Raw genomic sequence first — 14542 nt, 5'->3', positions numbered from 1 at the left:
AGGTAGAAGGGAATGGCGAGACATAGCCCAGGTACTAAGAGAGAAAAACTGCCAGCCCAGAATACTATATCCTGCAAAGCTCTCATTTGTGAATGAAGGTGAAATTAAGACTTTTCATAGCAAACAGAAACTGAAAGAATTTGTTGCCACTCAAACTGCCCTGCAGAAGATGCTTAATGATGTGTTACACACAGAAACACAGAAACATGGTCACCAATATGAAAGAAGGTAAAGGAAGGAAACCTCACACCAAAAGACCACAGGAAGCTCAATTTCTCTTTGACATAGAATTAAACTCTGATGCTCTGTTAAATCAATGTGTTAAAGTAATCTATTATGTTCTGTTGATGTCTGTTAAATTATAATTGTTCAAAAACAGCTGCATTTTTATTAAGAGCTATGGGTTATTTAAATATGTGCTTATTTTCAAAGATTTGAATAATCACCTTGTAACAATGATCAAATTTGGTCTATGTTATGTCATGATTTTAAGGAATCTTATTTCAACTAGATATTTTGGATTTTGAGCCTTCTTGGCATTCTTGACAGGCATTCAAAAAATCAAAGTTTCAAACAATCTGGTCTCTAAAATTTCCAGTAAACCAGGACTTTGGTTTTTCCAGTTTGGGCCCAAATGAAAAAATCAAAGGACCTATATCTCTCATCTTATAGAGACTCCAACTAATCAGTCTATTTAGATTATATTAGAAGGACTGTCAAGTTGTGATGTGGTACCAGACTTTAAGTTTCTATAATGGAAAATGCTATTAATACAAATGTTTGAGAATTAAAAAGTCTAATGATCTTGTGTTACTAGACATGATAGTTATCTCAATGAGAAAGCCCCAGAGGCCTAAAGGGTTAAATACTTGTAAAATCCTACAGGTGCTTTCAAAAATACTGTGAAGTAAGCAAGTGCCTCTTGTTGGTTGATGAGTTTATAATTTTAAACATGGCGACTTAAAGTCTTTTGTCATCCATAGTTATATATGATGTGCTGCTCATAAAACTAAAGTGTTGTTGGTTCTGTGTTTAGCTGTCCTCCTATCGGTTCCTATGCACTTTTTCCAGCCACTTTTATTGTATTCAGTACTTTGGGATGGCTCTGTAAACAGATGAAGCCAATAATGTATTACCAGTACCAACTGAGAGAAAGTATGGTTAACTGAGGTGACTAAAAACAAAAAGCAATTCAAATCCATTGGCAATCTACAAAAAGAGTTAAAGATTTTAAAAGCTATTATTAAAATTGCTATATTGGTCTATTATGCTATGTTATATGTGTGTACATATTGTATGTCCACATGGGGAAATTTTATTAAGAGTTTTATTTTAAATGGCTTATAGATAAGATTGTCCATAAATTTAAGCTGCTAAAATCAATCAAAGATACATTTTAATTTGTGTGACCTGAATCTGTGTATCATATGTTTTAAACGTGTTGGTAGAAAGAAACTAAAAACATTTTACATGGTTGTGCTTAAGTTTACTGGTTAAACAAACTACACCATGTTAGATATTTAAGAGGTGTTTTCAAATACATGATTCTTAAAATTTATAGAAGGCATTGGACCTTCTGGTAAATGTTTTCTTAAGTTGTTATCTAATGGTTGAAACGGTTTGCTAAGTATTCATGTAATATTGCTATTGTCAGCAAGTGATCTAGGACTTGCTCACTCATTTCTCTATTCTAAGCCCAACTTGTTCTTTCATTTCTCTATTCTCTTCAAGGTAGGAAACTAATTCTACTATAAAGGAATCTGTAGGATGCACAATTTAATCATTAGACCTTATAAAAGAGATGGCTAATATTTTTCTGTAATAGCATAGCAAAAATAAGAGCTTAAATAATAATCTCATAGCTAGATTCTCTTCGCCATCAGCGAAGTATACAGTAAGTAGAAAAAACCTCCCTTTCAGACCAAATGGAAAGAAAGTTTTAAAGTGAGAATATAATTTTCCTCATGGGCATTGTCTACCTTAGAAAAACTACTACAGAACATGCCTGTGACTATAGACTTGTAGTTCAGGCCACCGAAGATTAGAGATGGGAAACGGGCACTCCCTTGACTTGCATCCTCTGGTCTGCTTTAACACAAACGAGGAGGAAAAGAAAGCTCGGCATCAGAAGCAATGGGTGGCAGGCCTATTAATGGCTGATCTGTACAGTGATCTGCCCTCAAGGAGACCCAACAGGCCAGTCCACTGCAGTGGCTTTCAATGTGGTAAGCCTGGGCTTCAGCAGAAGTCAGCTTGTGAAGAGCCCTGGCAGCTCTGCCAAGAGTTGGATCACTGGAAATGGACCTGCCCTGGAGTCGAAGGATGCCCAGGTCAGAGCCACAGATCTTATTGGCTCTAAGCTGAAAAGCCCTTCACGCAGCCCAACTTCCAAAGTGACCACTGCAGCTGAGGAGATGGTCAAGTAAGGTCAGCAACATTGCAGGCAGAACTGTACATTTCTTGTTAGAGATGCCACCTACCTTTACCTGGCCAGCTCTCCCCCCAGCACAGCCAAGAAATGAAAGTGAACAGAGTGCCTTCCCCTAGGATGTTCACACCTCCCTTAGGATATACCCCATGTGAAGAGATAGATAGGTCTGGGCCTCTTAGCTTACAAGGCCTAAAGCCCACCAGATTATTATCAAGCCCCTTCTATCAGGTTCTATTTGCCTCTCAATCAGAAAAATTAATTGTAGCTTAGACAGCACCTTTCTTAGCACATCTAATAATGACTCTGTCCTTTGTTCTAGGCCCTGTCTAGTGCACTTGGGCCTCATTCCTTCGTAATCATAACCTCTTCTCTACCACCAATGGCTCTACTCCCAACCTGTGTGTACTGATGGTCCTCTTCCCCACTTCATGCTGTATAATTGTTCAAACCTGGTAAATGCCACTCTTAGGATCCTTGATTACTATCCTCACCCTGTCTTTTATGACCTTGTCTAAATATGATCAGATTCGGCAAACCTGGAAGGCTTCCATAGCCTTGGCAACTCATGACGACAGCCTAGGGTGGTTACTGGCGCCATAAACTAGAGTGTCAATTTGTTGGGTCAACAACAAGAGCCACTGTGCACTTGCTCCTCATGTGGGATCTCTGTCCTTAGTGTGCTGTACATTGTGATTTAATGCTATAACTAGTACTCAAACAGTATGTTTCACTTTGTGTTTCTATGTGGGTGCAAACTGTTGAAATATTTATATTAAATTTATCTTCTGTATATAAAGAGAATTGAAAATGAATCTTGATGTGAATGGAAGGGGAGAAGAAGTGGGAGAGGGGAGGGTTGTGGGTGGGAGGGAAGTTATGGGAGGGGGAAGCCATTGTAATCCATAAGCTGCACACTGGAAATTTATATTCATTAAATAAAAGTTAAAAATAAAATAAAATTAAAAAAAAATAATAAATAAATCATAAAAAATAAGCTAAAAAAATTAAATGTTCCCTGATTAAAAAAAAACTTTCAAAACAATAATGACCATTGATAATATCCAGAAAACACAAACACAGGGGCTGTGGCAATCTGGAATTGAGTTAGCCAAAACAAAACCGGATATTTCTGGTTTCATCCAGTCATATCCGGACAAAGTGGTATGGAATTCCTATGCAATGGACCGAGAAAATCACAGTAAAAATGCTTTTGGAAAAAATCAAAATCTTTTTGTGAGGCAAGTGTATAAAATGTCATGTATATAAACAGAAATATCATGTTTGTTTGTCGCAGTTCCTCTAGCTTTCTCCTAGAAAATGCAAATGTGTAGAGCTGGTGTCTCCATGTGGAACCAAATAGAGTTTCCCAGTACAAAATCAAATGTTCCCTGATAAAAAAAACATTCAAAACAAAAAAGTCCTTCGATAATATCCAGAAAACACAAACACAGGGGCTGTGGCAATAAATGGATTTCAGTTAGCCAAAACACCAACGGATATTTCAGGTTTCATCCAGTCATAACTGGAAAAGTGTTGTGGAATTCGCATGCAATGGACCGAGAAAATCACAGTAAAAATGGTTTTGGAGAAAAGCAAAGTCTTTTTGTTAGGCAAGTGCATAAAATGTCATGTATATAAACAAATTTATATGTATGTTTGCCGCAGTTCCTCTAGCTTTGTCGCTAGAAAATACGAATGTGTAGAGCTGGTTTCAGCATTTGGAACCAGAGAGTGTTGAACAGTACAAAATTGAATGTTCCCTGATTAAAAAAAAAAATATTCAAAACAAAAAAGTCCATTAATATCCAGGAAACAGAAGCACAGGGGCTGTGGAAATATCTGGGATTGATTTAGTCAAAGCAAAACCGGATATTTAAGGTTTCATCCAGTCATATCCGGACAAAGAGATGTGGAATTCGTATGCAATGGACTGAGAAAATTGCAGTGAAAATGGTTTTGGAGAAAAGCAAAGTCTTTTCGTTAGGCAAGTGCATAAAATGTCATCGATACAAACAGAAATATCATGTTTGTTTTCCACAGTTCCTCTAGCTTTCTCCTAGAAAATACGAATGTGTAGAGCTGGTGTCTCCATGTGGAACCAATGAGTGTTTCCCAGTATAAAACTAAAAGTTACATGAAAAAAAAAACTTCAAAAAATAAAGTCCTTCGATAATATCAAGAAAACACAAACACAGAGGCTGTGGCAATATATGGGATTCAGTTAGCCAAAACACAAGCATATATTTCCGCTTTCATCCAGTCATATCCGAACAAAGTGGTGTGGAAATTGTATGCAATGGACCGCGAAAATCCCAGTAAAGCTCGTTTTGGAGAAAAGCAAAGACCTTTCGTTAGGCAAGTGCATAAAATGTCATGTATACAAACAGAAATATCTTGTTTTTTTGCCGCAGTTCCTCTAGCTTTCTCTTAGAAAATAAGAATGTGTAGAGCTTGTGTCTCCATGTGGAACCAATTAGAGTTTCCCAGTACAAAATTAAATGTTCCCAGATAAAAAAGCATTCAAAACAATAAAGTGCTTCGATAATATCCAGAAAACACAAACACAGATGCTGTGGCAATATCTGGGATTCAGTTAGCCAAAACACAACTGCATATTTCTGGTTTCATCCACTCATATCGCGATAAAGTTTTGTGCACTTACTATGCAATGGACCGACAAAATCATAGTAAAAATGGTTTTGGACAAAAGCAAATTCTATTCGTTAGGCAAGTGCATAAAATGTCATATATACAAACAGAAATATCATGTTTGTTTGCTGCAGTTCCTTTACATTTCTCCCCAGAAAATACGAATTTGTAGAGCTGGTGTCTCCATGTGGAACCAATTAAATTTCCCAGTACAAAATTAAATGTTCCCTGACAAAAAACATTCAACACAATAAAATACTTCGATAATATCCAGAAAACACAAACACAGGGGCTGTGGCAATATCTGGGATTGAGTTAGCCGAAACACAACCGCATATTTCTGGTTTCATCCAGTCCTGTCTGGACAAAGTGGTCTGGAATTCGTATGCAATGGACTGACAAAATCACAGTAAAAATGGTTTTGGGGAAAAGCAAAGTCTTTTCGTTAGGCAAGTGCATAAAATGCCATCGATACAAACAGAAAGATCATGTTTCTTTGCCTCAGGTCGTCTAGCTTTCTCTTAGAAAATACGAATGTGTAGAGCTGGTGTCTCCATGTGGAACCAATTAGAGTTTCCCAGTACAAAATTAAATATTCCCTGACAAAAAACATTCGAAACAATAAATTGCTTCGATAATATCCAGAAAACACAAACACAGGGCTGTGGCAATATCTGGGATTGAGTTAGCCAAAACAAACCCGTATATTTCCGGTTTCATCCAGTCATATAAGGAAAAAGTGGTGTGGTATTCGTATCCAATGGACTGAGAAAACTACAGTGAAAATTTTTTCGAGAAAAGTAAAGTCTATTCGTTAGGCAAGTGCATAAAATGCCATCTATACAAACGGAGATATCATGATTGTTTGCCACAGTTAATTGAGATTTCGCCCCAGAAAATACAAAAGTGTAGAGCTGGTTTCTCCATGTGGAACCAGTGAGTGTTTCCCAGTATAAAATTAAATGTTCCGTGATAAAAAAAATTCAAACAATAATGTCCATTGATAATATCCAGAAAACAATAAAAACTTTAATTGGGCGGCAAGATGGCGGAATAGGCAGGGAGCACACTATTAGTCCGGAGAGAGAGACAGGTTAATATAAGTGGAGATACTGCAGGGTCAAGGAAGAATAGGGGATGAAATAGCACAGGAAACTCTTCCGGAACTAGTGATTCACAGTGGACCTGCGTGGAGAGCGTGGGAGCCCAAGTTTGGGACACCAGTGGCAGACTCAATGCACCAGCGCTGGAACGCAAGGTGAGCCAAAGCACAATAGCCCGAGACACCAGCGGGCAAGCAGAAAAAGGAGGCTAGAGGGAACGAGGCTTGAAACTTCGTGGGGAAAAGTTCACCAGGCTAACTAGAAAAGAGAGAGGAAAAAAAATAAAAAAGCGACCTATATGGACACAAGTTTCTCTCTCTCTGCTCACCTCTCAAAGGCGAGCAAGACAGAGCAGGCGCCTTTTTAGACATACGTCATAAGTAGGGGGACCTCAGGTCTGCACCGGCCCTGAGCCTAGCACAAAAACCTGACTCTGGGGGGAGAGGTGAAATAACAGGAGATTAGCATCTAACTTGGCAACCCAGTGGGAGATTTCAGGAGCATTGGAGCCCACAGTGAGGGCAGCAGAGATTCCCTGTGTGGTCCGTGGGAAAGAGCTTCCGATCTCTGGCTCCTGTGGGTATATCATTTGCCTGCTAACTACCTCCAATTACGTTCAGCTGTGCGGAATTACTTCCCTTTTGAATCAAAAAAGAGAGAGACTTACCACACCTAACCTGGGAGTGTCATCTTTGACACACCCTCATCCCTGAGGAACAAAAGACAGCTCTCAGTCCACGCTCATCTCAAGCCTCTAAAGCACCACTGAAAGCAGACAGTCCACTTAATATAGAGCCATAGTGTAACAAGAAAAAACACCACAGTGAAGAAACCAAATATCTCCAACATGCCAAACAATAAACACAAAAACCGAGGTAACAAGAACAACGAAGACACTATGACACCCCCAAATGAAAAAGACACCCCAATTCAAGATTATGAAGATGAGGAGATTGAAGAAATACAAGAAGCAGACCTCAAAAAATTGATAAGAACATTAAGAAGTTCTCAAAAACAAATTCTTGAACTACAGAAATCCTTAATGGACAAGGTAGAAAATCTCTCTCGTGAAAATGAAATATTAAGGAGGAATCAAAATGAAATGAAACAACTAGTGGGGCCGGCGCCGCGGCTCACTAGGCTAATCCTCCGCCTTGCGGCGCCGGCACACCGGGTTCTAGTCCCGGTCGGGGCACCGGTCCTGTCCCGGATGCCCCTCTTCCAGGCCAGCTCTCTGCTGTGGCCAGGGAGTGCAGTGGAGGACGGCCCAAGTACTTGGGTCCTGCACCCTATGGGAGACCAGGAGAAGCACCTGGCTCCTGCCATCGGATCAGCGCGGTGCGCCGGCCGCAGCGCGCCAACCGCGGCGGCCATTGGAGGGTGAACCAACGGCCAAGGAAGACCTTTCTCTCTGTCTCTCTCTCTCACTGTCCACTCTGCCTGTCAAAAAAAAAAATTAAAAAAAATTTAAAAAAAAAAGAAAAAGAAACAACTAGTGGAACAAGAAATGGTGATAGTGACGAGAAATCATAACGAAATGAAGAATTCAATACATCAAATGACAAACACATTAGAGAGTCTTAAAAACAGAATGGGCGAAGCAGAAGAGAGAATATCAGACTTAGAAGACAGAGAACAGGAAAGGAAACAATCAAATCAAAGAAAAGAAGAAGAAATCAGAAATCTAAAAAATACTGTCATTGAATCTACAGGATACTCTTAAAAAACCCAACATTCGGGTTCTAGGAGTACCTGAAGGCATGGAGAGAGAGAAAGGATTAGAAGGCCTTTGTAGTGAGATACTAGCAGAAAATTTCCCAGGTTTGGAGAAAGACAGAGACATCCTAATACAGGAAGCTCATAGAATCCCTAATAAACATGATCAAAAGAGATCCTCACCACGACACGTTGTAATCAAATTTACCACAGTGAAACACAAAGAAAAGATCCTAAAATGTGCAAGAGAGAAACGCCAGATTACTCTCAGAGGATCTCCAATTAGACTCACAGCAGACTTCTCTTCAGAAACCCTACAAGCTAGGAGAGAATGGCGAGACATAGCCCAGGTGCTAAGAGAGAAAAACTGCCAGCCCAGAATATTATATCCTGCAAAGCTCTCATTTATGAATGAAGGTGAAATAAAGGCCTTTCACAGCAAACAGACATTGAAAGAATTTGTCGCCACTCGTCCAGCCCTGCAAAAGATGCTTAAAGATGTGTTACATACAGAAACACAGAAACACGGTCACCAATATGAAAGAAGGTAAAGGTAGGAAACCTCACACCAAAAGATCACAGGAATCTCAAACCATATATTAGAAAGTATCTTTGGCTAATGGCAGGGCAAAGTTACTCCTTCTCAATAGTCACATTGAATGTTAATGGCTTGAACTGTCCAGTTAAAAGACACCGATTGGCTGATTGGGTTAAGGAACAAAACCCATCCTTTTGCTGCTTACAAGAAACCCATCTATCCAACAATGATCCATACAGGCTGAGAGTGAAAGGCTGGAAAAAGATATACCATGCCAACAGAAATGAAAAGAGAGCGGGCGTAGCCATTTAATATCAGACAACATAAACTTTACCACAAAAACTGTTAGGAGAGACAAAGAGGGGCACTACATAATGATTAAGGGATCCATTCAACAGGAAGATATAACGATTATCAATGTATATGCACCTAATTACAGGGCACCAGCTTATTTAAAAGACTTGTTAAGGGACTTAGAGGGAGATTTAGACCGCAATACAATAGTACTGGGGGACTTCAATACTCCACTCTCAGAGATAGACATATCAACAGGACAGAAGATCAACAAGGAGACAGTAGATTTAAATGACACTATAGCCCAAATGGATCTAGCAGATATCTGCAGAACATTTCATCCTACATCTAAGGACTTTACATTCTTATCAGCAGTACATGGAACCCTCTCTAGGATTGACCACATACTAGGCCATAAAGCAAGTCTCAGCAAATTAAAAAAAATTAGACTCATACCATGCAGCTTCTCAGACCACAAAGGAATGAAATTGGAAATTGGCAACTCAGGAATCCCTAGAGCACGTGCAAACACATGGAGATTGAACAACATGCTCCTGAATGAACAATGGGTCATAGAAGAAATTAAAAGAGAAATCAAAAATTTTCTGGAAGTAAATGAGGATAACAGCACAACATACCAAAACCTATGGGATACAACAAAAGCAGTATTAAGAGGAAAGTTTATATCAATAGGTGCCTACATCAAGAAATTGGAAAGGCACCAAATAGATGAGCTTTCAAGTCATCTCAAGGATCTAGAAAATCTGCAGCAAACCAAACCCAAACCCAGTTGGAGAAGAGAAATAATTAAAATCAGAGAAGAAATCAACAGGATTGAATCCAAAAAAAAAAAAAAAACATTACAAAAAATCAGCCAAACGAGGAGCTGGTTTTTTGAAAAAATAAACAAAATTGACACCCCATTGGCCCAACTAACTAAAAAAAGAAGAGAAAAGACCCAAATCAATAGGATCAGAGATGAAATGGGAAACGTAACAACAGACGCCACAGAAATAAAAAGAATCATCAGAAATTACTACAAGGACTTGTATGCCAGCAAACAGGGAAATCTATCAGAAATGGACAGATTCTTGGACACATACAACCTCCCTAAATTGAGCCAGGAAGACATAGAAAACCTAAACAGACCAATAACTGACACAGAAATTGAAACAGTAATAAAGGCCCTCCCAACAAAGAAAAGCCCAGGGCCAGATGGATTCACTGCTGAGTTCTACCAGACATTTAGAGAAGAACTAACTCCAATTCTTCTCAAACTATTCAGAGCAATCGAAAAAGAGGGAATCCTCCCAAATTCTTTCTATGAAGCCACCATCACCTTAATTCCTAAGCCAGAAAGAGACACAACATTGAAAGAGAATTACAGACCAATATCCCTGATGAACATAGATGCAAAAATACTCAATAAAATTCTGGCCAATAGAATGCAACAACACATCAGAAAGATCATCCACCCAGACCAAGTGGGATTCATCCCCGGTATGCAGGGATGGTTCAACATTCGCAAAACAATCAACGTAATACACTACATTAACAGACTGCAGAAGAAAAACCATATGATTCTCTCAATAGACGCAGAGAAAGCATTTGATAAAATACAACACCCTTTCATGATGAAAACTCTAAGAAAACTGGGTATGGAAGGAACATTCCTCAATACAATCAAAGCAATATATGAAAAACCCACGGCCAACATCCTATTGAATGGGGAAAAGTTGGAAGCATTTCCACTGAAATCTGGTACCAGACAGGGATGCCCTCTCTCACCACTGCTATTCAATATAGTTCTGGAAGTTTTGGCCAGAGCTATTAGGCAAGAAAAAGAAATTAAAGGGATACAAATCGGGAAGGACGAACTCAAACTATCCCTCTTTGCAGATGATATGATTCTTTATTTAGGGGACCCAAAGAACTCTACTAAGAGACTGCTGGAACTCATCAAAGAGTTTGGCAAAGTAGCAGGATATAAAATCAATGCACAAAAATCAACAGCCTTTGTATACACAGGCAATGCCACGGCTGAGGAAGAACTTCTAAAATCAATCCCATTCACAATAGCTACAAAAACAATCAAATACCTTGGAATAAACTTAACCAAAGACGTTAAAGATCTCTACGATGAAAACTACAAAACCTTACAGAAAGAAATAGAAGAGGATACCAAAAAATGGAGAAATCTTCCATGCTCATGGATTGGAAGAATCAATATCATCAAAAAGTCTATTCTCCCAAAAGCAATTTATACATTCAATGCAATACCCATCAAGATCCCGAAGACCTTCTTCTCAGATCTGGAAAAAATGATGCTGAAATTCATATGGAGACACAGAATTCCTCGAACGGCCAAAGCAATCTGTACAACAAAAACAAAGCCGGAGGCATCACAATACCAGATTTCAGGACATACTACAGGGCAGTTGTTATCAAAACAGCATGGTACTGGTACAGAAACAGATGGATAGACCAATGGAACAGAATAGAAACACCAGAAATCAATCCAAACATCTACAGCCAACTTATATTTGACCAAAGATCCAAATCTAAACCCTGGAATAAGGACAGTCTATTCAATAAATGGTGCTGGGAAAATTGGATTTCCACGTGCAGAAGCTTGAAGCAAGAACCATACCTATCACCTTACACAAAAATTCACTCAACATGGATTAAAGACTTAAATCTATGACCCGAAACCATCAAATTATTAGAGAGCATTGGAGAAACCCTGCAAGATATAGGCACAGGCAAAGACTTCCTGGAAAATACTCCAACAGCACAGGCAGTCAAAACCAACATTAACATTTGGGACTACATCAAATTGAGAAGTTTCTGTACTTCAAAAGAAACAGTCAGGAAAGTGAAGAGGCAACCAACAGAATGGGAAAAAATATTCGCAAACTATACTACAGATAAAGGATTGATAACCAGAATCTACAAAGAAATCAAGAAAATCCACAACAACAAAACAAACAACCCACTTAAGAGATGGGCCAAGGACCTCAATAGACATTTTTCAAAAGAGGAAATCCAAATGGCCAACAGACACATGAAAAAATGTTCAAGATCACTAGCAATCAGAGAAATGCAAATCAAAACCACAATGAGGTTCCATCTCACCCCGGTGAGAATGGCTCACATCCAGAAATCTACCAACAACAGATGCTGGAGAGGATGTGGGGAAAAAGGGACACTAACCCACTGTTGGTGGGAATGCAAACTGGTTAAGCCACTATGGAAGTCTGTCTGGAGATTCCTCAGAAACCTTAACATAACCCTACCATACAACCCAGCCATCCCACTCCTTGGAATTTACCCAAAGGAAATTAATTTGGCAAATAAAAAAGCCATCTGCACATTAATGTTTATTGCAGCTCAATTCACAATAGCTAAGACCTGGAACCAACCCAAATGCCCATCAACAGTAGACTGGATAAAGAAATTATGGGACATGTACTCCATAGAATACTATACAGCAGTAAGAAACAACGAAACCCAGTCATTTGCAACAAGATGGAGCAATCTGGAAAACATCATGCTGAGTGAATTAAGCCAGTCCCAAAGAGACAAATATCATTTGTTTTCCCTGATCAGTGACAACTGAGCGCCAAAGGGGAAACCTGTTAAGTGAAATGGACACTATAAGCAACAATGAACAGATCAGCTCCTGTCCTGACTTTAGATGTACAATGTAATACTTTATCCTTTTTAGTATTTGTTGTTGTTGTTGTGGTTCTAGTACTAGTGGTTGAACTCAGTAATTAACACACAATTATTCTTAGGTGTTTAAATTTTAACTGAAAAGTGATCCCTGTTAAATCTAAGAGTGGAAAAATAGAGGGAGGAGATGAAGAGCTATGGGTTATTTAATTATGTGCTTATTTTCAAAGACTTGAATAATCACCCTGTAACAATGATCAGATTTGGTCTATGTTATGTCATGATTTTAAGGAATCTTATTTCAACCAGATATTTTGGATTTTGATATTGGTCTATTATGCTATGTTATATGTGCGTACATATTGTATGTCCACATGGGGAAATTTTATTAAGAGTTTTATTTTAAATGGCTTTTAGATAAGATTGTCCATAAATTTAAGCTGCTAAAATCAATCAAAGATACATTTTAATTTGTATGACCTGAATCTGTGTATCATATGTTTTACACGTGTTGGTAGAAAGAAACTAAAAACATTTTATATGGTTGTGCTTAAGTTTACTGGTTAAACAAACTACACGATGTTAGATATTTAAGACGTGTTTTCAAATACATGATTCTTAAAATTTATAGAAGGCATTGGACCATCCGGTAAATGTTTTCTTAAGTTGTTATCTAATGGTTGAAACGGTTTGCTAAGTATTCATGTAATATTGCTATTGTCAGCAAGCGATCTAGGACTTGCTCACTCATTTCTCTATTCTAAGCCCAACTTGTTCTTTCACTTCTCTATTCTCTTCAAGGTAGGGGACTAATTCTATTATGAAGGAATCTGTAGGACGCACAATTTAATCTTTAGACCTTATAAAAGAGATGGCTAACATTTTTCTGTAATAGCATAGCCAAAATAAGAACTTAACTAATAATCTCATAGCTAGATTCACATCGCCATCAGCGAAGTATACAGTAAGTAGAAAAAAAAAAAAAAACCTCGCTTTCAGACCAAAGGGAAAGAAAGTTTTAAAGTGAGAATATAATTTTTCTCATGGGCATTGTCTACCTTAGAAAAACTACTACAGAACATGCCTGTGACTATAGACTTGTAGTTCAGGCCACCGAAGATTAGAGATAGGACATGGGCACTCCCTTGACTTGCATATATAAGTCTGGGCCTCTTAACTTACTAGGCCTAAAGCCCACCAGATTATTATCAAGCCCCTTCTATCAGGTTCTATTTGCCTCTCAATCAGAAAAATTACTTGTAGCTTAGACAGCACCTTTCTTAGCTCCTCTAATAATGACTCTGTCCTTTGTTCTAGACCCTGTCTAGCACACTTGGGCCTCATTCCTTTGTAATCATAACCTCTTCTCTACCACCAATGACTCTACTCCCAACCTGTGTGTACTGATGGTCCTCTTCCCCACTTCATGCTGTATAATTGTTCAGACCTGGTTAAGGCCACTCTTAGGATCATTGGTTACTACCCTCACCCATTCTTTTATGACCTTGTCTAAATATGATCAGAGTTGGTAAACCTGGAAGGCTTCCATAGCCTTGGCAACTCATGACGACAGCCTAGGGTGGTTACTGGCGCCATAAACTAGAGTGTCAATTTGTTGGGTCAACAACAGGAGCCACTATGCGCTTGCTCCTGATGTGGGATCTCTGTCCTTAATGTACTGTACATTTTGATTTAATGCTATAACTAGTACTCAAAGAGTATGTTTCACTTTGTGTTTCTATGTGGGTGCAAACTGTTGAAGTATTTATACTAAATTGATCTTATGTATATAAATAGAATTGAAAATGAATCTTGATGTGAATGGGAAGGGAGAGGGAGCGGGAGAGGAGAGGGTTGCGGGTGGGAGGGAAATTATGGGAAGGGGAAGCCATTGTAATCCATAAGCTGTATACTGGAAATTTATATTAATTAAATAAAAGTTAAAAAAAAGAAAAAAAGAAGATAATATCCAGAAAACACAAACACAGGTGCTGTGGCAATATCTGGGATTGAGTTAGCCAAAACACAACCGCATATTTCTGGTTTCATCCACTCATATCCTGACAAAGTGGTGTGGAATTTGTATGCAATGGACCGAGAAAATCACAGTAAAAATGGTTTTGGAGAAAAGCAAAG

The sequence above is a fragment of the Lepus europaeus genome, chromosome 21 (assembly GCF_033115175.1).
Source record: "Lepus europaeus isolate LE1 chromosome 21, mLepTim1.pri, whole genome shotgun sequence".
Classification (NCBI taxonomy): domain Eukaryota; kingdom Metazoa; phylum Chordata; class Mammalia; order Lagomorpha; family Leporidae; genus Lepus; species Lepus europaeus.
The sequence above is the reverse complement of the archived record's forward strand: the minus strand, read 5'-3'. Positions refer to the sequence as shown.